This window comes from Cynocephalus volans, chromosome X (assembly GCF_027409185.1).
Source record: "Cynocephalus volans isolate mCynVol1 chromosome X, mCynVol1.pri, whole genome shotgun sequence".
NCBI classification, from domain to species: Eukaryota; Metazoa; Chordata; class Mammalia; order Dermoptera; family Cynocephalidae; genus Cynocephalus; species Cynocephalus volans.
In genome coordinates, this window is record NC_084478.1 from 137072131 (window position 1) to 137092212 (window position 20082).

A 20082-nucleotide genomic window follows, 5' to 3' on the forward strand; every position below is an offset into this window, starting at 1 on the left:
TTCTGTTCATGTCCTTGACATTATCTTAGGGGTCCAGATGACCTCGTCTCATTTCCAGTTAAGCCAGGTTCGTGCGACTTTGCTGTGTTGTGATTTAATCTCAGTTAGTGGTTTAGAGTTAACTACAAAGCAAGAAAAACAAAGTTACTTTTCAAGAAAGCGAGCTAGAGGGGAATTTTTTTTTAGAAGTGGCTATGGTTACACTGGTGAGGACGTGGATCAACAGGAACTTTTTCATTCACTGCTGGTGGGGAATACAAAATGGTACAGCTACTTTGGAAGATAGTTTGGCCTACTCTTCTTACCATATGATCCAGCAATAGTGCTCCTTGCTATTTACCCAAAAAGTTGAAAACTTATGACCACACAATAATCTGCACATGTATATTTATATCAGCTTTGTTCAAAATTGCCAAAATTTGAAAGCAACCAAGATGTCCTTCAGTAGGTGAATGGATAAACTTTGGTACATCCAGACAATAGAATATTATTGAGTGCTAAAAAGAGGTGAACTATCAAGCTATGAAAAGACATGGAGGAATCTTAAATGCATTTTACTAAGTGAAAGAAGCCAGTATGAAAAGACTACATGTTATATGATTCCAACCATATGACATTCTAGAAAAGGCAAAACTATGGAGTCAGTAAAAAGATCAATTGTTACCAGGGGTTTGGAGGAGGAGGAGATGAATAGGCAAAGCGCGGAAGATTTTGAAGGCAGTGAAAATACTCTGTATGATACTACAGTGGTAGATACATGTCATTATACTTTTGTCCAAACCCACAGAATGTACAACACAGAGTGAACCTTAATGTAAACTGTGGACTCTGGGTGATAATGATGTGTCAATGTAGGTTCATCACTTGTAACAAACGTACCCCTCTGTTGTGGGATGTTGATGATGGGGGGATTATGCATGTGTGGGGGCAAGGCTCATATGGGAAATCTCTGTACTTCCCTCTCAAATTTTCTGTGAACCTAACGCTTCTCTTAAAAAAAAAAGTCTTTTATTGGAGAGGGGGGTGTGGAGTGCAAATCAGTTCAGTCCAAGGATACAGCTTTCTTGATGTTCTCACTTTTATCCAGGGATAAATTTTACACTAGAGAAATAGATGGACTTCATAGCCTTCAGGTGATCCTCTATAAACATTATTTCCCTCAGCTGAGCTTTCGATAAGTATTGAGCAACTGTGAGTTTGAGGGTATGCTCTCTGATAAGTTGTTACAGCACAAGTATTCTGTGTTTGCCAAAGTACAGAGCCATGTGTTTTAAAAGTCAACCCAAGTGAAAGATGAGCCAAACAAAACCCATCCTTGAATAGAAAGCCACTACCCTTCTGCAGGGAGGCAGGCCAAGGGAATACTCACTGTCAGAGCCAATATAACTCTTAAGAAGCAAGTTGTGCTCTGCTTTAGCATACAGATGAACCAGACCCAAAACTCTAAACTAGCGAGCATCACCATAGTGATTTTAGGCTGGAAAAAATTTAAACCAGCAACAAAATCTGTCATGAGAAAGATCAGGAAAGATTTAGCTTTGAACAATGTTACCTTCTGATGAGCCAACCACCAAAGAGACATTAGTTGTAAAAGGTATGCTTAGGTAACCCAATTAATTGACTTACTGAGTAGGGCTGTTAATGCTGAACTTGATAAATGTTGGGGAATGTCTACCCAAAACGGTGACTTTGATTTTTTTGAGGGTTTTTTTTTTAAGCCCTTCTTTATAGTTTGTCACAATAAAACCTTTTGCATAGGAAGATAGGTAAAGCACCTATCTTCTTACTTCAATGTGATATTAAGTCATGAGGGTATTGGTGAAATTGAGAAGGAGCCAAAACACATACCTGTTGGATGAATCAGAAAATTTCCAGCAGGTTAAATGGAATATTCCTACTGAATCTGCCATTCTTATTTAATTTTGGATAGAGGTGACTGAATACACATTTAGGCAAAATGCTAAATGGTCAAATGTTAAAATATTTACCTGAAGCCAAGGCCAAAACTAAACAATGTTATCACAGGAAAATCTTCTGGAATACAAGAGTAAATCCAAAAATTGTATTGAAAAATTATTAAATGGCTTTTGTTAAAAAAAATGGGGTCTTCACATTTGAATTTTTTATTAATGTTATTTTTAATTAACAAATCCTAATCTTAAAATGGGGTAAAATGTGATGTTTTGATATGTTTGATACAATGTGGAATGATTAAATCAAGATATTTAACATGGGGTATGGAGTTGGGGACTGGAACTCTCTCCCACAACCAGGCACAACATGCCAGCTACTCGGAAACCACCCACGGAACCGTGGCAAGGAGAAGCGGAATGGACCTCTCTGCCACAACCAGGCACGCCGTGTCAGTGCTTCAGGGCCCGCCCAGGGACCTAAAACATGGAGAAGGGGACTGGACCTCTCTCCCACAACCAGGCACACCACGCCAGCACTTTGGGGCCCACCCAGGGACCCAGGACATGGAGAAGGGGACCGGACCTCTCTCCCACAACCAGGCACACTGAACCAGTGCCTTGGGGCCCACCCAGGGACCCAGGGTATGGAGTTGGAGACTGGACTTCTCTCCCACAACCAGGCACAACAAGCCAGCAACTCGGAGCCCACCCAGGGAACCAGGGCAAGGAGAAGGGGACTGGACCTCTCTCCCACAAGCAGGCACACCATGCCAGTGCTTCAGGGCCTGCCCAGGGACCTGAGGCATGGAGAAGGGAACTGGACCATCATCCCACAACCAGGCACAACATGCCAGCACCTCAGAGCCCACCCGGGGACCTGGGGTATGGAGAAGTGGACCGGACCACCCTCCCACAACCAGGCACACTGAGCCAGCACCTTGGGGCCCACCCAGGGACCCAGGGTATGGAGTCGGGGACCGGACCACCATCCCACAACTAGGCACAACATGCCAGCACCTCGGAGCCCACCCGGGGACCTGGGGCATGGAGAAGAGGACCAGACCACAACCAGGCACACTGAGCCAGTGCCTTGGGGCCCACCCAGGGACCCAGGGTATGGAGTCGGGGACCGGATCACCCTCCCACAACCAGACACAGTATGCCAGCACCTCGGAGCCCACCCGGGAACCCAGGGTATGGAGAAGCGGACTGGACCTCTCTCCCACAACCAGGCACACTGCACCAGTGCCTCAGGGCCTGCCCAGGGACCTGAGGCATGGAGAAGGGGACTGGAACTCTCCCACAACCAGGCACACCAAGCCAGTGCCTCAGGGCCTGCCCACGATCCCGGGGCATGGAGAAGGGGACTGGACCACCCTCCCACAACCAGGCACACCACGCCAGGACCTTTGGGCCTGCCCAGGGACACAAGGCAAGGAGAAGGGGAATGGCCCTCTCTCCCACAACCAGGCACATGGCGCCAGTGCCTTGGGCTCTGCTCAGGGACCAGAGGCATGGAGAAGGGGACCAAACACACCCCACAACCAGGCATACTGCCAGTGCCAAGGAGCATGCCAAAAACAGCACCCCCATGTGGGTGGCCCACCACAGCCACCACAATAACCATGGCTGCTGCAAAAGCGGCTAGACACCACAGCCACCACGCAGATGGTCTGCCAACCACTGGAGTGCATTCACACAAGAAGAGTCACCAGCAGAGACAAAGAAGAGGATGTCTCTTTCCACAAACCCATTTCAGAGTGACAGAAGCAGCATCTGCTCTGTGATAATATTGGGGGACCTGATCACACCTCTCAGCATTGGACAGATCAACTAGGCAACAAGTTAACAGAGTAACCATTATTCTTTCAGAAGGAGAGAAGAAATCTAGGGCAATTAGAGTGGGGAAGGGGAGGGAATGGGGGAAGGGGAGAGGTTGGACAAGGGGCATAAAGAATAATTACAATTTGTAACAATATATATGCTAGTAATACTGATTTAATCAACATATCTCAATGTTCAACCCCAAAAGTATGTATAATCGATTTTGATTCAATAAATAAAATAAATTATTTTTAAAAAGATATTTAACATTACAGTGCAGGAACACTAATTTCTCAGCCCTGTCAGTTTTGTGCACTGCTTGAAGATAATGCTTTCTGATAGTTTCAGAAGAAGTTTTAAGATTGTTGCCTTCATTTATGTTTTTGCTGCTGATATTTTGTATACCCTTGCTCTTTTTTCTTTCTGTTGATTAGTTTTAATTTAACATACAGTAAAATTGACCCTTTTTGCTGTACATTTGTCTTAGGAGTTCATAAACGACTTTTTGTAGTGATTTTCCTGAACTCCCCTCTCTCTCTGCCATCTCCCTGGTACTTTCAGGTTTCTGGGGCTCCCATATTTAGTCCTCTGGCCAGTAAGCTGGGACTTTAGTTACCCTGTTATGTCACGTACTTGTAACTGTGCCCATGTCTGGGAGGAAAGAGAGAGAGGGGAAAAAACGCTGTGGGTGTTTGCCCCACCCTCTTGGTTGAAGAAGTTTCCCCTCCCTCAGAGTTTTAGGCCCCCATGGACCCTGTTACTACTGCTGCCACTACGGGATTGCTTATGGGAGTCTTCAAATAGCTGCTCCACGCATTTTATCCAAGTTTTACAACTACGTTCAGTGGGAGAGACAGGAAGGAGTGTATTTCAACATTTTTTTTTTGCTGCTGGCCGGTATGGGGATCTGAACCGTTGACCTTAGTGTTACGAGGCCGTGCTCTAACCAACTGAACCAGTTAGCCCTAGACTCTTAATATATGAAAATTATCTATGAATTTTCACCTGCGTTTTAGCATTCATTGCATGTGTACATCCAGTCAACCCCCAGAAGCAGATTTGCTTCGCTGACCCCTGGTTGACCATACACGCATGAAGGAGCCCAGCTGAGCCCAGACTAAACTGCCAACCTGAAGGATTGTGAACAAAATGAATGGTTATTCTCTTAAACCACTAAGTTTTGAAGTGGTTTTTAACATAGCAATAGCTAATTGATACTGTAAGCAGGTAAAACAAAGGAATTAACCCATTGTGCTGTCTAATTTTTGAAAAGATTTCTGGTTGTTTCTACATGTCTAAATATACAATGCACAAAGTTTTAAAAAGTAGCACATCTAATAATATCACTAATTGATTTGTGCTTAGTAGAATATAATTCAGACAAAACATTTTCCAGTAACTTAATTTCTAGAAGGAACTCTGTATCTGAGACTCATAGCTTGGGCAAATCTCAAAAATCCCTCAATTTCAACTCCTGAAAATGGTTGGCAGTCTATAAGCATGAGTTCAACAAGTTTTGTTTAGACTTTTTAACTCCATAGACTAAAAACAATAAGGAAATACCTTCAAGGATATCTGTAAAGTCTGTTGTTTTGAAGTTTGCTTAATGAGAATCAAACGAGCTTTGGCTACCTCACTCGTCTCTAACACTTTCTTCTCTTTATAGTCATTACATTCTTTGTTACTGTATTTGGATGGAATGTAATTTATCATGGCTGTTGTGTGTGATTTGGGAGTTTTTCCTCCTCATGAAATTCTGAGGTAAAAAAGTTGACATTTAGTTTTTACTTTCATAAGCTATGAAAGATTTTCAAATAAGACTTTTTCTTAAAACACTCATGGCTTTATTATAATTAAATAATTAAACTTTAAATACAATTCTTAGGCTAGCCAGTTAACTCGGTTTGAGTGTGGTGTTATAACACCAAGGTCAAGGGTTTGGATTCTTGTACCGGCCAGCAATCAAAAAAAAAAAAAAAAAAAAATTCTTAAAGGTAATTTTTTTTAATCAAAATTCATTTATTCAACAGATATTTTTAAGAACCTATATATTTAATGATTAGATTAGAGAGAGAGGAAAAAATTGAGATGTTTCCGGGGGAGTTCGGGAAACCACTTGGTAAATACACTATTTTGCAGCTCTTAAAACTACATTTTGGGGCTGGCTGGTTAGCTTAGTTGGTTAGAGCATAGTGCTGATAACACCAAGGCCCAGGGTTCAATCACTGTACTGGCCAGTTGCCAAAAAAATAAATAAAAACTACATTTTATTAGTGCAACCAAAATCACTCAGTCTCTTGGAGTCTTTATTAGTTTCCTATTGCTGCTGCAACAAAATACTACAAATTTAGCAGCTTAAACAATACAAATTTATTATCATATAGTTCTGGAGGCCAGAAGTCTGAAATGGGTCTCACTGGGCTAAAAATCAAGGTGTTGGCTGGGCTGTATTCCATTGTGCAGGCTCTAGGAGAGAATCTGGCTTTTAGTGGCTGCCTGGTAGGAGGATCGGAACCTGTGACCTTCTTGTCATAAGGCTGTGGATTAACCAACCGAGCTGACCAGCCAGCCCTGTTTTTTGTCTTTTCCCGCTTGTAGAGGCTGCAGCGTTCTTTGCCTCACAGATGGCCTCCTTCCATCTTCAAAGCCAGCAATGGCTGGTCAAAACTTTGTTACATTGAATCATTCTCCCTATTTTGTATTATTATGAATGGTAATACAAAAACAATTTTACAAAGATTAGAATTATGATTTAATTATTTCTGTTTTATATTTGATTAAAAAATTATTAGCTCAAAAAGAATATGATGATTTTAAATTTATTTGGCCACTACATATTATCTTAATATTTGTATTGACTGTTCATCTGTTCCCCTGTTTAACTTTTTGTAAGTTCCTAATAATTGTGCTTGTACATTAAATTAAAAGCTTTCATAATCACCATTAAGTATTGTAGCATTTTACTACTGCCATAATAGTAAATATGCATTTATACTTCAAATGACTGAAAGATTTCAACATATAAAGCTTGTTGGGAGATTTTCCCTCCAGTTGACATCTAGAATGCTTACCCATATTTGAAAATATTCAGATATTAAAAATAAATCTAAATGATGTTCTTTGTTCATATTACTGATGTTTTGGTACTAATTTTACATGAAGGTAATATGGTCACATCCTGCACAAGTTCTGCAATGGCAGAAATGATGTTGAGGTAGACATTTGGCCTTCCAAAGGGTGAGGCCAATGCCCTCTGACACCCACAACCAGCCCAGCGATGACCACCAAGCTGCTGCAGGAAACACCCTGGGTTCCTGAGCTGGGTTGGTGGGGGGCTGAGGGCCTCAGCCATGCCCCCCCTGACATCTGCATCCAGCCCAGCAATGACTGAGCCACTGCTGGAAGCCCCCTGATCTCCCCTGCAGGAATGAGGGGGTGCCATGGGCCTCAACCACACCACCACTTCCTCCTCCAACCCTATTTCCTTCCCCCTTTCCCTCTTCCCCTCCCTCCCAACTGCCCCACAACATCTTAGAATGTGAAAAAAAAATAATAAACTTAAAGGGGTGAGGCCAAAACTGAGAGTAGATTTTGGCCAAATACTGAGGCCAAAGCTAAACTTCCATGCATCTCTACGGTTGGCCCTTACTTTTCTCCCTCCTCCAGATCTGTCCTGGATGATGTGACTTGGAAAAGTGCTGGGATGATTTTAATCTGTAATAGGTCACAGAGGAATATCATAACATCCTGCTTTATCTGGCTCCACTTCCACATAGCATCCTGTGTTTTCACTGATCCTACCCCCTTCTACCCCCGTCACAGAAGACATAAATCTCTTCCTTTTGTGAGCTGGGTCCTTTTAAGATTAATAGGTTGGGCAAGTAAGTGGAGAGTGCACGTGTAGTGAGAAAAGAGAGAGACCAGTGAAAAAGATGAAAGAACTTGACTAGGAGATAGGACATGAGAAGAACCAGAGGACTTGTGGTTTTATTTAGAGGAGGCTGCAGAAGTGATGCATCATTGGAGTCACTGAATGATTGTTGGAGGTTACTCATTGTTTCTAATTTCCCCTAAATATAGATGTGAAAATCGCAGGCTTTAAGGAAAACACTCCTTAGGGCCGGCCCATGGCTCACTTGGGAGAGCATGGTACTGACAACACCAAGTCAAGGGTTAAGATCCCCTTACCGGTCATCTTTTTTTTTTTTTTTTTAAAAAGCTCACTTAGGAGGAAAACACTCTTTAATGGAAGAAACTACATTATATGTTACAGAAAGTTGCTGAGGCAGGATCTCAGGAGCAGGGAGGAACAAGAACCAATGGACCAGTGATGTCCTTTGAAACCAGCAAACATACTTACTAGGGAGACTTTACAGTTTTAATGCTCTTTATGGTTTTGTAAAAAGTGGGAACAGCTTTTCTATAACAAGGAATGTCCTGAATAAAAGAGATAGGTTGTCCTCAAACTCTTGGTTGTCTGTTGCTGATTAAAGGTAGGCCAGCTAAATGCAATGTGGTATCTTGCATTGGATCCTGGAATAGAAAAAGACATTAGTGGAAAAAGTGATGAAACCTGTCTGGAATTAGTAGTAATGTATTGATGTTGGTTTCTTGGTTTTGACAAATGTACCAGGATCATATAAGGTATATTGGGGAAAACTGGGTGGGAATGTTACTGAGCACAGGTATGGCTACCCACCCCCTTTCAAAACAAATTACTCAAAAGGCAAATGTTGGTGAAAATGGAAGTCAGCTCTTATTCAGGAATACAGGTGACCTGAGGAGACATGTTAGGCTAACCCATCTCTCTGGTAGACCCGAAGGGGAATGGCCAGACTAAAGCCAACTCAAAGACTCAGATTTATTGAGGGGTTTTTAAAAGAGGGGTTGAGGGTATGGAGGGTGGGAAATGAAAAGCAGGGGGGAGGGGCACGTGAGCTGTGGGGGCTTTATGCAAGGTCTCAGGTGCAAGGTCTCGCCAAGGCTCCGTCTGGTTTCTGCTCCTGTCCTTGCTGTTATCTCATGGTCCTGCTGGAGGGATGGAATCAGCATAGCTTTATCAGTGAATTCCTTGGTTTCCCCTGAATAGTACATGCAAGTCTGCAGCTTCAGGCTGGCTGGAAAACAACTTTACATCCATGTAAATAATGTCATCTTGCCCCATAACCAAGGTTCAAAATATCAAATAAGCATAGGAAAAGAGGGAACTCAGAGAAATGCATGCCGAGAAAAAAACCTGTCTTTTTAAAATTTGCCTATAGTCCATGCAGTTTTAGGTCCCAGCTTGGCTTCAGTCCTGCTCACTCGAACAGAATGACTAGCTGACTCTAGGTCCCAATGAAAAATTCCCAGAAGAGAGAATCTGATTGATTGGCTAAAGTCCTGGCACGTACTACTTCTAATCTAATCAACCACAATCATCGGGCAGAGTCACATAATATAAACATGGCCTCCTATCCATATAGGTAGAAGAGTAGTACTGAGGGAAGCAAGAAAAGCTGTGTAGATACCTCAAAGGTTATCTACTACAGGAGATGGGGGTAAACAAAATAGAAGAAAGAGGAGATTTGACTGGTGTGTGAAACACACACAAGCACACAAAACATGATTTTGAATATCTTTAGTCAATCATAAGGTGTTGCTTCAGTTCCTCAACGGATATGGAATATTTACTCTGTGCATGGGTTCAGCTAGGTACCATGGGCAGAAAAGAAGAGATATGGTTTTATCCCTGACTTGAGGTAGGGAGATGTGTCTATGAGAAAATAAACCAACAATACAAGGGAGTATAATATTAAATATCAAGTAGTGTTGATGTTCAGTTCTATTGGAGTTCACATCTATATTTAAAACTTACTGCTTATCTTTTCTTTCAAGGTCCACCTTACTAATGGTGCAACTGCATACTGACATTCATTTTGCCTTATATAGTATGAAGACAGTGGGGGCTGTGGAAGGGCATATGGTTAAAAGTCCAACTGATGTCGTACTTACCTGGAGGGGGAGATACCATGATCACGAAGGTGGTTTTCTCAGGGCAAGTCTTAGCCATTGCACTCCAGGTGTGCTAACCCCTGCGATTTCCTCAAACATGAAAATCTTGACTGCATAATTTGTGGTTATGGGGGACTGCGTTTGCACTCTCCCCTGGGGGAAAAAAAAGTCCAACCGATGGGTCTCAACAAGGAAGTAGCTTCAAGAAATTTGTACAACAGTGATCTAATTAAGCCCAGTGCCTCCAGGGCCTGCCCTACCTGTATGTGGGCCAAGATACATAACCTCATTTCTCTTGGTCGTTTTTGTGGAATTTGCCCCATAAATTCCTTTCCTATGTACTCCATATGCTTTCTGGAGTGCCTTGTTGGAGTGCAACCACTCTGGAATACCATATGATCAAGCATGAATACCTTAGCATAGATTGGTTTATCTCATCCTAGAGACTGGTAAACTTTGGTGAGAAATCAGAAAAGACCTTAAGTACAAAGGATAGGCAATAGCCCCTTTGGGGGACTGTGAAAGTGAATGACAAGGTGTAGAACGAGATGGTGACAGGGCACTGGAAATTGCCTCACTCCAGGCAGTGTTCAGAAAGCTCCCCTAGCTATTTCTGTCCTTGGAAAGCTTCTGTAAAAATATTAAAGGCAAATATTAGATCCTGTGTTCTCTCTTTAAACTCGTATGAAAGCTTGTACTCATATTGACTTACCTCATTCTTGTGAAATCCTGTAAATCTTCAGTTGACTGAAGGATCAGGATTAGGGAATGTACTGAAGAAAACAGGAGCCTCCAGACACTCGAACTCAAAAGAGCCAGTTATCTGTGTAGCTTCCCTCTCCCACCCCCAAATAGCTCTCTGGTTGGCTTAATGCCAAGAAATGTCCTATTTGAGTCTTTGCTTATAAGCCTTTTGGGTATTATGAACCAAGCCTGGAATGTAGATGGTATCCAATGGTGTTTGTTGTAAGATAGGGTGAGGACATCAGGGATTAGCGTGAATGTATCTCAGTTTAATGAGATCAGGTTAACCATGTAAAAGATGGGGGGAGGAAAGCTGGTAAAATGTCAGGGTTCCATTTATTCTGTGGCAGTGTAAACATAGCACATTCAAAAATAACAAGACAGGCTGGAAGCCCCTGGGCTCCTGAGCTGTGGTGGGCCCTCCCGCAGGCCTCAGCCATGCCCCCTGCCTTAGGCAACCAGGCCAGCAATGGAGCCAGCCGTACCCTGCCCCCACACCTCTCCCCCTCCCACCCCTCTGCAACATCTCAGAATGTAAAAACGTAAATCAATAAGCAAAAAATAACAAGATAGAAAATAAAAAGAAACTATGAACAGCATGCCATAGAGAAGCTTACCTTTACCACATCACATTGCTTTCCCTCTCCTCCATGACATTCCCAGCCACCTGTTGATTGACATCTGATATGACCAGTGCTATGGGCCGAACTACTCTGCCAAAGTGAAAAATACAAAGCTACTGCTTATCCCCGCTCAGCCACTCTGAACAAATTGTCAGAGGGTGGAAATAACTCAGTGGCTACGTTTCCTGGGTTTACTTTGTTCAAAGCCATTTATCCAGATAAGCCTTCCTTTTCCTCCATTATTTTGGGAAAACACCATCAGAAAAGATTATGCAAAGTAAATATACTAGATTTTAAGTAGATTTCTCTATATATTTCACTTCTAAGAAATAAGTATACACGAAACAAAAAGAATTATGGAGTTTTCATTCCTGGTTTTAACAGAGATCAGCCACATCTTCATCACCTGGTAATTCTTCATCTTTTTTTGCTTTGATAAAATTAGGTGGTGGTTGGAGATGATGGCAAATATGCTAAGCCAAGAAGAAAAAATTTATTTAAAAAAATTTAGGGGGCGCTGGCCGGCTAGCTCAGTTGTTTAGAGCACCACCTTGTAACAACCCATGCTGGCTAGTCACCAAAACAAAATATTTTTTGATTGAAACAATTTATTATACATATTTGTGGGGTACTGTTTGGCTAGGCTAAGGCCTGGAATCCTCACAGTCCCAATTGTCTAGCTCTTAATCCTGTTCATGATGCCAATTGTAAAGCTACTCGACCATGACTATGCCAGTTGTGTTGCCCTTTTACCTGCTGGTAATCCTGCACCAACTAGGCTGATTGTTGAGCTAAGGCTGGGTCTGGAGCCCACAGACCTCTCAAGCCCATTTACAGACTGGGTCATAAAGTCTTCTCATGCCAGGCTGGGTCCCAGACCCCTCACATGCCAGTCTGGGTCACCAGACCCCCTCATGCAGGTCTATGAGCTAGATAACGGGCCAAAAGGTCCTTGGAGCCATAGGTTGCAAAGCATGGCTGCGCTGGGCAGATGCCCGCCTGCCTGCTTCACTAAACCTCTTCTACTCTCTCTCTCTCTCTCTCCCCCCGCTCTCTCTACCTGTCTCTCTCTAAAGAGCACAAGAATTGCAACAAAACTAAAAAGATACATTGGCGTGCATGTGCACTAACTCCACACACACACACACACACACACACACACACACACAATTTTGCTTACAAAGAATGCTGAACCACACCTAACTGGACCCGAGGTGAGGGCCCTGACCAAACTATTCTATTTTCCCAACAGGTACAGAGTTGAATATCTATACCTGTATACAATGTGTGATGATCAAACCAGGATAATAGGTATCCATCATTACAAAATGTAATCATTCCTTGTGTCCATTAACCAATTTCTCCCTAACCCCCCTCCCTTTCCCACCTCTAGTCACCACAGTTCAGTTTTGTTCTCTTCTGAAAGTTCAACGTGTTGTTGTTTTCTTTCTTTCTTTCTTTCCTTCTTTTCTTTCCTTCCTTCCTTCCTTCCTTCCTTCCTTCCTTCCTTCCTTCCTTCCTTCCTTCCTTCCTTCCTTCCTTCCTTCCTTCCTTCCTTTCTTTCTTTCTTTCTTTCCTCCCATTTATAAGTGAGGATATGTGGTATTTCTCTTTCTGTGCCTGGCTTTATACACACACACACACACACACACACACACACACACATATTTTTTGAGACATAATTGATTGTACATATCTGTGGGGTGTAGGGTTGAATATCAATACCTGTGTGCAATATGTGATGCTCAAGTCAGGATAATTACTATATTCAGCATTACACAGTGTAATCATTTTTTGAGACCCTTTACCAATTTCTCCCTAACCCTCCTTCTCCCTCCCCCTTTCCCACCTCTGGTGGCCTCAGTTCTGTTCTCTCCTTTTGAAAGTTCAATGTGGGCTGGCTCATGGCTCACTCTGGAGAGTGTGGTGCTGATAACACCAAGGCCATGGGTTCGGACCCCATATAGGGATGGCTGGTTCACTCACTTCGGAGAGTGTGGTGCTGACACCACCAAGTCAAGGGTTAAGATCCCCTTACCGGTTATCTTTTAAAAAAAAAAAGAAAGAAATGTCAACGTATGAATTTGTATGTACTTTTTTAAAAAAAAAGATGACTGGTAAGGAGATCTTAACCCTTGACTTGGTAGTGTCAGCACCATGCTCTCCCAAGTGAGCCGCAGGCCAGCCCTTAATTGTAATTGTTGTATCTTTTTTTCTTTTATTTATTTGTTTACTTTTTAAACTGCCACTTATAAGTGTGGACATGCAGTATTTAAGAGGAAAAATTTTCAAGTGAAATATTGAGGTTAAAAAATTGCACCAAGTGGGCTGACTGATTAGCTCACTTACTTGGTTAGAGTGAGGCGCTGATAACACCAACATCCAGGGTTTGGTCTTTGTATCGTCCGGCCTCAAAAACAACAACAACAACAACAAAACCCCTAAAAAACAAAAAACCAAACCAACCAACAAAAAAATTGCACCAAGAACTTGGAGAACAATTTGAATTCAAGCCAGCCTGTGTCATTTATGACACAGTTGACTCCAAGGACTGTGTGTGAAAAACAGATTAAAATGACTAGTCTCGGGAGAAAAGGGGTTTGAACGCATAACCACTTTTCTATGTCAGCCATGTTTTTAGTAAAGCTTTCAGAAGACTTTAAAGCTCACATTTGCTATTGAAATTTTTATTATTATTTTTAGAAATGTCATTCATACAAATGCAGATCTCTTTGGACCCAAATGGACATTATTTTACAAGAGAAACTGTCTCCAGTTTCAAATCTATACCATATCAATATAAGAAAACAGTACAATTATTTTTGAATATTTGTGCGGTCAAAGTGGAATCATGTCTGAGTTAATTCCAATATTACAATTTCAATACTCTGCTGTTATAGTATCGATACCCATCTGCTTTTATGGTATGCTTTGCTTTACACCAGCAATAAATTCAGAAAAATGTGTATGAAAATATGTTACAGGAGCCACTCAGCTCCTGACTGAGGCTCCCAAAAATTTGATACCAAACTCATAGGTCTGGCTGCCTGCCCCTAGACAAAAACAAACAACCCAAAAGTCAAACATTGGTGAAAGTGGAACTCAGCTCTTCTTCAGGGATACAGGTGACCTGAGGAGAGATGTTAGGCTAGCGCATCTCTCTGGTAAACCTGAAGGCGAATGGCCAGGCTAAAACCATCTCAAAGACTCGGGTTTACTGAGGGGTTTTTTAAGAGGGGGTTGAGGGAATGGAACGTGGGAGATGAAAAGCAGGAGGGAGGGACTGCGAGCAGCGAGGGCCTCATGCAAAGCCTCAGGTGCAAAGTCTCACCAAGATTCCATCTGGTTTCTGTTCCCCTCGTCACTGTTGCTCAGGGTCTGTGTCGTATGTGCGAGTCTGCAGCTTCAGGCTGGCTGGAAAACAACTTTACATTCATGTAAATGATGTCATATTGTCCCATAAGCAAGGTTCAAAGTATCAAATAACTGTGGGAAAAGAGGGAACTCAGAGAAATGCATGCCGAGAAAAAAACTGTGTCTTTATAAAATTTGCCTACAGCCCATGTGTTTTAGTCCCAACATGGCCTCAGTCTTGCTCACTCCTGCAAGTAGAATCCTATTATCCTTCGACTGATATCGTCTAATATGTTTCTGCTGCTTTAAGGCACTCTTCATTGTCCCCTCCCCTCTTTTTTCCTCTTTTGTCCCCTATCCTCAATCCCGCCCATTTCAGGAAAGTGCATTAGGCCAATGGGACAAGGATGAGAGGAATGATATATTGGTTGGAGAAGTAAAATTTTTTTCTGGGAAACTGCTGAATGCAAACCACTGCAGGGTAGTGTGAGAACATCTTTAATGAATTGAAACATTAGCATGAATTGAGTTAACTTTTTCATTAAACAAACATTATGAACAGCTACTGTGTGTCCATTGTTTTAGGCATTGGAAATACAAATATGAATAAGACAGTTCCTGACTCAGAGTTCATTCTTTTAAGTGAAAAGTGTCAAGGTGGAGAAGGGAGCAACAGACAATTTATAGATAAGGCTGAGTTTAAAAAGATTGAATAGGAGTTTGCTAGTTGGGCAAGGAAAATAAAGACTTCTAAGCAGAAGGAATAGCATGTGCAAAGCGAGATGTGAAGTGACAAGGTGTTTTGGGAACTCCAAAACAAATGATGAGGGGATGAGATGGTGGTAAGTGGCCAGAGATAATGTTGGAAAGGGACAAGAGCTAGATCACAAAGGGCTCTGTGCACTGATCATTAGAGAGGTGTTGTCTCTTGTTGGACAGGGATGGCACATCCAGCTTGGATGAAATAGCCCCAAACCATCTACTTCCCTTTTTCTTCATTTCATGCCTACCAAGTTCTTTTTTTGGCTTGGTCTTAGAGATATCATGATATCCAGAAAGATATGGTATATGAGAGCAGTGAGCATAAATAACACTGTACCTAAAGAAAAAAAAAAAGAGAAAAAGAAAAAAAAATTACATGGTACCTAGAAAAATAGAACCCCACTTAAAATTAATAAATTAGGCTGGCCGGTTAGTTCAGTTGGTTAGAGCGGGTGCTGATAACACCAAGGTCTACGGTATATGCCAATACTGGCCAGCTGCCAAAAAAAAAAAAAAAAAAAATTAATAAATTCGGCAGAGTAGAGTGTTCATAAACAGACCCCAAACTCTTTGGAAATTAATTATATGATAAAACTAGCATTTCAAACCAATACAGAAAGGATGGACTTTTTGAAAGGACGAGTCGACACCAGTTGACCACTGGAGAGGGCTCGTTTATTAGGCAGCACACACACATATATATAGGGCTTTAAGGGAAAGCTGATTGGTTTAAAATACAATCCCTATTTAGCATACCGCATGGGGCTTGGGGGGGAGCTGATTGGCGTGCGATTCACGCCTGCGGGAAGGAGAATGCGGAAGAGAAGGGCAACCAGCGCCATGATGGGGTGCGGCCGAGAAGGGCTTATGTGATCAGGGTGTGATCCCTTGGGGCATTTGGGTTCTTACATTCCTCCCTTTTTCTTGTTTTAGGAAAGGGGGCGTTGAAGTCATCGAGCTACTTCCTGCTGAACTGGGGCGTTGTGGGGGGGGCAAAGGGAGGAAGGTACATAAATACCCATTATGAAACCCCAAAGGAGGGTGGAGAAACAAGTAATTTCAAAAGGGGAGAAGTCCATAAACGTTCCTTGAAGCCACAAGTTGCCCATGAACTGGTTCCATTGTTTGTAGTCGGAGACTGGAGGGAGCAGCCAGGCATCGGTGGCGAGGGCGTGTAGGAATGCATTTCCTCTGTAAGGTGGTGTCTCTTCAGCATCGGCTGAGGCGCTCACGAGATGAGGCAGGGGGGTTCATCGGTACCTAGAAGCTGATAGTTTCTAAGTAAAAGCTGGTTAAAGGCCTGATTAGAAATTTTTCCCACTTGGGCTTGAAGAATGATGCAGGGCAAGAAAAGGCAGGTTATGAGGAATAACAGCATTCTTCTCCAAGGAAGATGCAAGTACCTCCTTTTTCTGCAGTGAGGAGGTCTAGTGCTCTACGGTTTTCGAGGGTGACCTGAGCTAAAGAGGTGATTTGTCTCTGTAGAGAGGAAAGAGATTCGGCAGTGGAAGTTAGAGCCCCTTCAAGTTTAGTATTGATGTCTTTGACCACCCATAAACTGTGTCCTAAGGCTCCTCCCGACAGGCCGGCTCCGACAGCTGATGTTGTTAGGGAAATACCAACCATGATCGGGAGGAAGGCAGCCCCTTTTTGTTTTGAGGGTGGATGAAGAAGATAGAACAGTTCTGAATTGGACAAGAAGACATGGGACAGTAAGATTAGACTGGATGGAGGTAGAGAGGGTTCCATTGCACCAGAAGAAAGAGCCTGGTGTGGCGACGGTGTGATTATAAATGGTTGAGGAAGGGAAGTGTTTAAGGGGACGGCCACCAGGAGTGGTCGCATGGGAGAAAACAATTTCTGGGAGAGAGAGAGAAAGATGAGTGTTTCAGAAATGATCTGTTGCCGGGCCGAGCCTGTGGCGCACTTGGTAGAGTGCTGCGCTGGGAGCGCGGCGACGCTCCCGCTGCGGGTTCGGATCCCGTATGGGAATGGCCGGTGCGCTCACTGGCTGAGTGCTGGTCACGAAAAAGACAAAAAAAAAAAAAAAAAAAAAGAAATGATCTGTTGCCAGGTGTAAATGGGTGACCCTGGGGAGCTAGCAGAGGGGCCTGAAAGCTCCCTGGGTGAAATGAAAAGAACAGGAGAAGGCCAAGGGGAAGATTCATGTCTCCGGAACTGGGGGTAAGGCTGAGGTCCGGGATAGGCGGAGTTTGAAAGGGTCGGTAGGATGAGGGATACACTTAAAAGAATGGTGTGTTAAGTTCTTTTGCAGCTTGTTATTGGAGTTCTCGGTGGCCGAGGGCGGATCCTGAGTGTAAGGCTTCAGCCTGGAAATATGAATCCATGGAGTAACATGATTACCTGGCAGGGCAAGTTTAGCAGCAGTTGGAGTGCAAAGGATGACAAGACATGGGCCTTCCCACTTAGGGGTTAGGGGGGTTTTGGGTTCCGGGGAAGTGTAGAATACTAATTGGCCTGGGCTGAGTGAAAGGTTATTTTTGGAAAGTGATGGATCTGGAAGTAGCCAGTCCTGGTACTTCCATAATTAGGTGCGAAGGTGGGAGAGCAAGGGTAAAGCCATGGTGGGTGGTATGGGTCCTTCAGTTGCTGTGATCCCCGGGGGTAGGAGGGGCCTACCATACATGACTTCAAAAGGGGAAAGATTGGAGGGCCTTTTTGGGAGAGCTCTGGTCTTGAGTAGAGCGAGAGGTAGAAGACGGACCCAATCAAGGTGTAATTCCAGAGACAATTTAGTTAGTATGTCCTTTAAGGTTCTGTTGGTTCTCTCTACCTTTCCAGATGCCTGAGGTTGGTAAGGGCAATGTAGGTGCCAGGGGAGAGAGAGTGACTGGGAGAGTTTTTGTATTATCTGGGCGGTAAATTCAGGTCCATTGTCAGATTGAATGGAAGTGGGCATCCCAAATTGTGGGATGATTTGGGAAAGGAGAGTCTGAGCTATGGTGGAGGCCTTTTTATTGGATGTTGGGAATGCCTCTACCCATCCTGAAAAGGTATCAACAAACACCAAGAGGTATTTGAGGCGCCGGACAGAAGGCATGTGCGTAAAATCGACTTGTCAGTCGGCCGCGGGTGTGAGACCTCTGGCCTGGTGGGAGGGGTATGGCCCAGGTTTGAGAGGGGTGTTAGGATTGGTACGCTGGCAGATTGTGCATGAGGAGGAAATTTTTTGCAAGAGGGCTTTGTCAGATGGGGTGATTGAGAAGAAGGCTTGTAAAAACTGGGATAAAGCTTGGGGGCTAGAGTGAATGAAACAGGTCATGGAGCAAGCGAAAGAGAGAGTGCTTATCATCATTAGGTGGTTGAGGCTGAGAGGGTGTCTGTGAACCTTGGGAGCAGTATGGAAGAATGGGAAATTGGTTTTGTGTCTGTGGGTGCATTGCCGCAGTGCGTGCGGTGAGGTCAGCCTTACAATTCCCGCGAGTGATTGGGGAATTGTCCCTCTGGTGGGCTCTGCAATGAATGACTCCTAATTCACAAGGTAATGGGATGCCTCAATTAATGTGGAGATTAAAGCTGAGTTGGTGATTGTGTTACCCTTGGTGTTAAGCAGACCGCGTTCTTTCCATATGGCGGCATGAGAGAGAAGTATATGAAAGACATATTTGGAGTCAGTGTATAAGTTAAGAGTTCTTCCTTCAGCTAGAACACAGGCTTGTGTGGCAGCGACAAGTTTGGCCTGCTGTTTGGTAGTACCCTTGGGTAAATGTTGGGCCTCTATAACGAATCAAGGGAAACTATGGCATAACCTGCATAATGAGTGTTTCCTTCCTTGAATGAGGACCCATCCGTGAACCATGTGAGATCAGCCTGAGATAGGGGTCCCTCAGTGATGGAAGAGCGGTAAGGTATAAAATTTTGAAGGCTTTCTACGCAGCTGTGCAAAGGGGTGTAGACAGTAGGGTGGCCGGATTTAGGGGTGGGCAGGTAGTGAAGGATAGGGCAGGATTTTCCAGAAATGAGGATAGGAGGGTTAGGATTCTGGAAGGTGGGAGGGATTGGAGAGCCTTATAGGTAAGGAGGTCTTTGAGGTGATGTGGTGAAAGAATGGTGAGAGGTGCCCCAAATGTTAATTTGGATGCCTCCTTATGCAGTAACTGCCCCGCTGCTAGGGCTCTTAGACAGGGTGCCCAGCCTCATACAGTGGGGTCCAACTGTTTTGATAGGTATGCTATGGGGGCAAAGGAGGGGCCATAATTCTGTCCTAGGATGCCTAGAGCTTGTCCTGTATTTTCATGAACATAGAGGAAAAAGGGTTTAGTTAGATCAGGGAGATGAAGTGCAGGGGCTGTTAGAAGGGCCTGCCAAAGCTTGAGAAAAGGGCACTGAGGTGAGGAGAGTAAAGGTTCTTCAGGAGGACCCTTACTCATATTATAGAGAGATCGGGCTAGCAAAGAGAAATTGGGGATCCATGCTCTGAAATATCCGGCTAGACCCAGAAAAGATTCTAATTCTGTAAGGTCAGCTAGGGAAAAGGGAACATGGACCCTAACTACTCCTTCAGCCCCAGCTACCTCACGTAGTGGGGCAATTGTTAAAGGGGTGGGGGGAGGTCCTCGGGAACGGGTGAAAGGGGGGCTTAGTGGGTCAGGAGTAGGGGAGGGTAAAGACGGAGGAGTTGATGGTGCAGAGGGTGCAGAAGGTGACGCGGATGATGGGGGAGCAGGAGCGGGTGCCGGAGGCAGTGGGGGAGGAGGAGGTTGGTAGGGTGGGGGTTCATCAGCAGGGTTGAAATCGAGGGGTGACTGTGAAGATGGTTTACAGGCTAAAAGGACTTGAGAGGGAGCACAGGAGGAGCAGAGGGTGGGGTTCTGAGCCAAGAGGTGAAAAGCCTCGATGTAGGGGAT

General features: G+C 43.8%; 1 long non-coding RNA gene and 1 other non-coding gene across 2 annotated transcripts; one reads left to right on the plus strand and one right to left on the minus strand.

The window, feature by feature from the left end:
* Positions 1–8613: 8613 nt before the first annotated feature.
* Positions 8614–11154, minus strand: LOC134366674 (uncharacterized). Its single transcript, XR_010022354.1, has 3 exons — positions 11093–11154; positions 9732–9884; positions 8614–8768 (listed from the first exon to the last, which is right to left on the minus strand). It is a non-coding gene; the product is annotated as an uncharacterized LOC134366674 (long non-coding RNA).
* On the plus strand, positions 9724–9887 carry LOC134368838 (U1 spliceosomal RNA). The gene has a single exon (XR_010022533.1). It is a non-coding gene; the product is annotated as a U1 spliceosomal RNA (small nuclear RNA).
* Positions 11155–20082: the final 8928 nt, after the last annotated feature.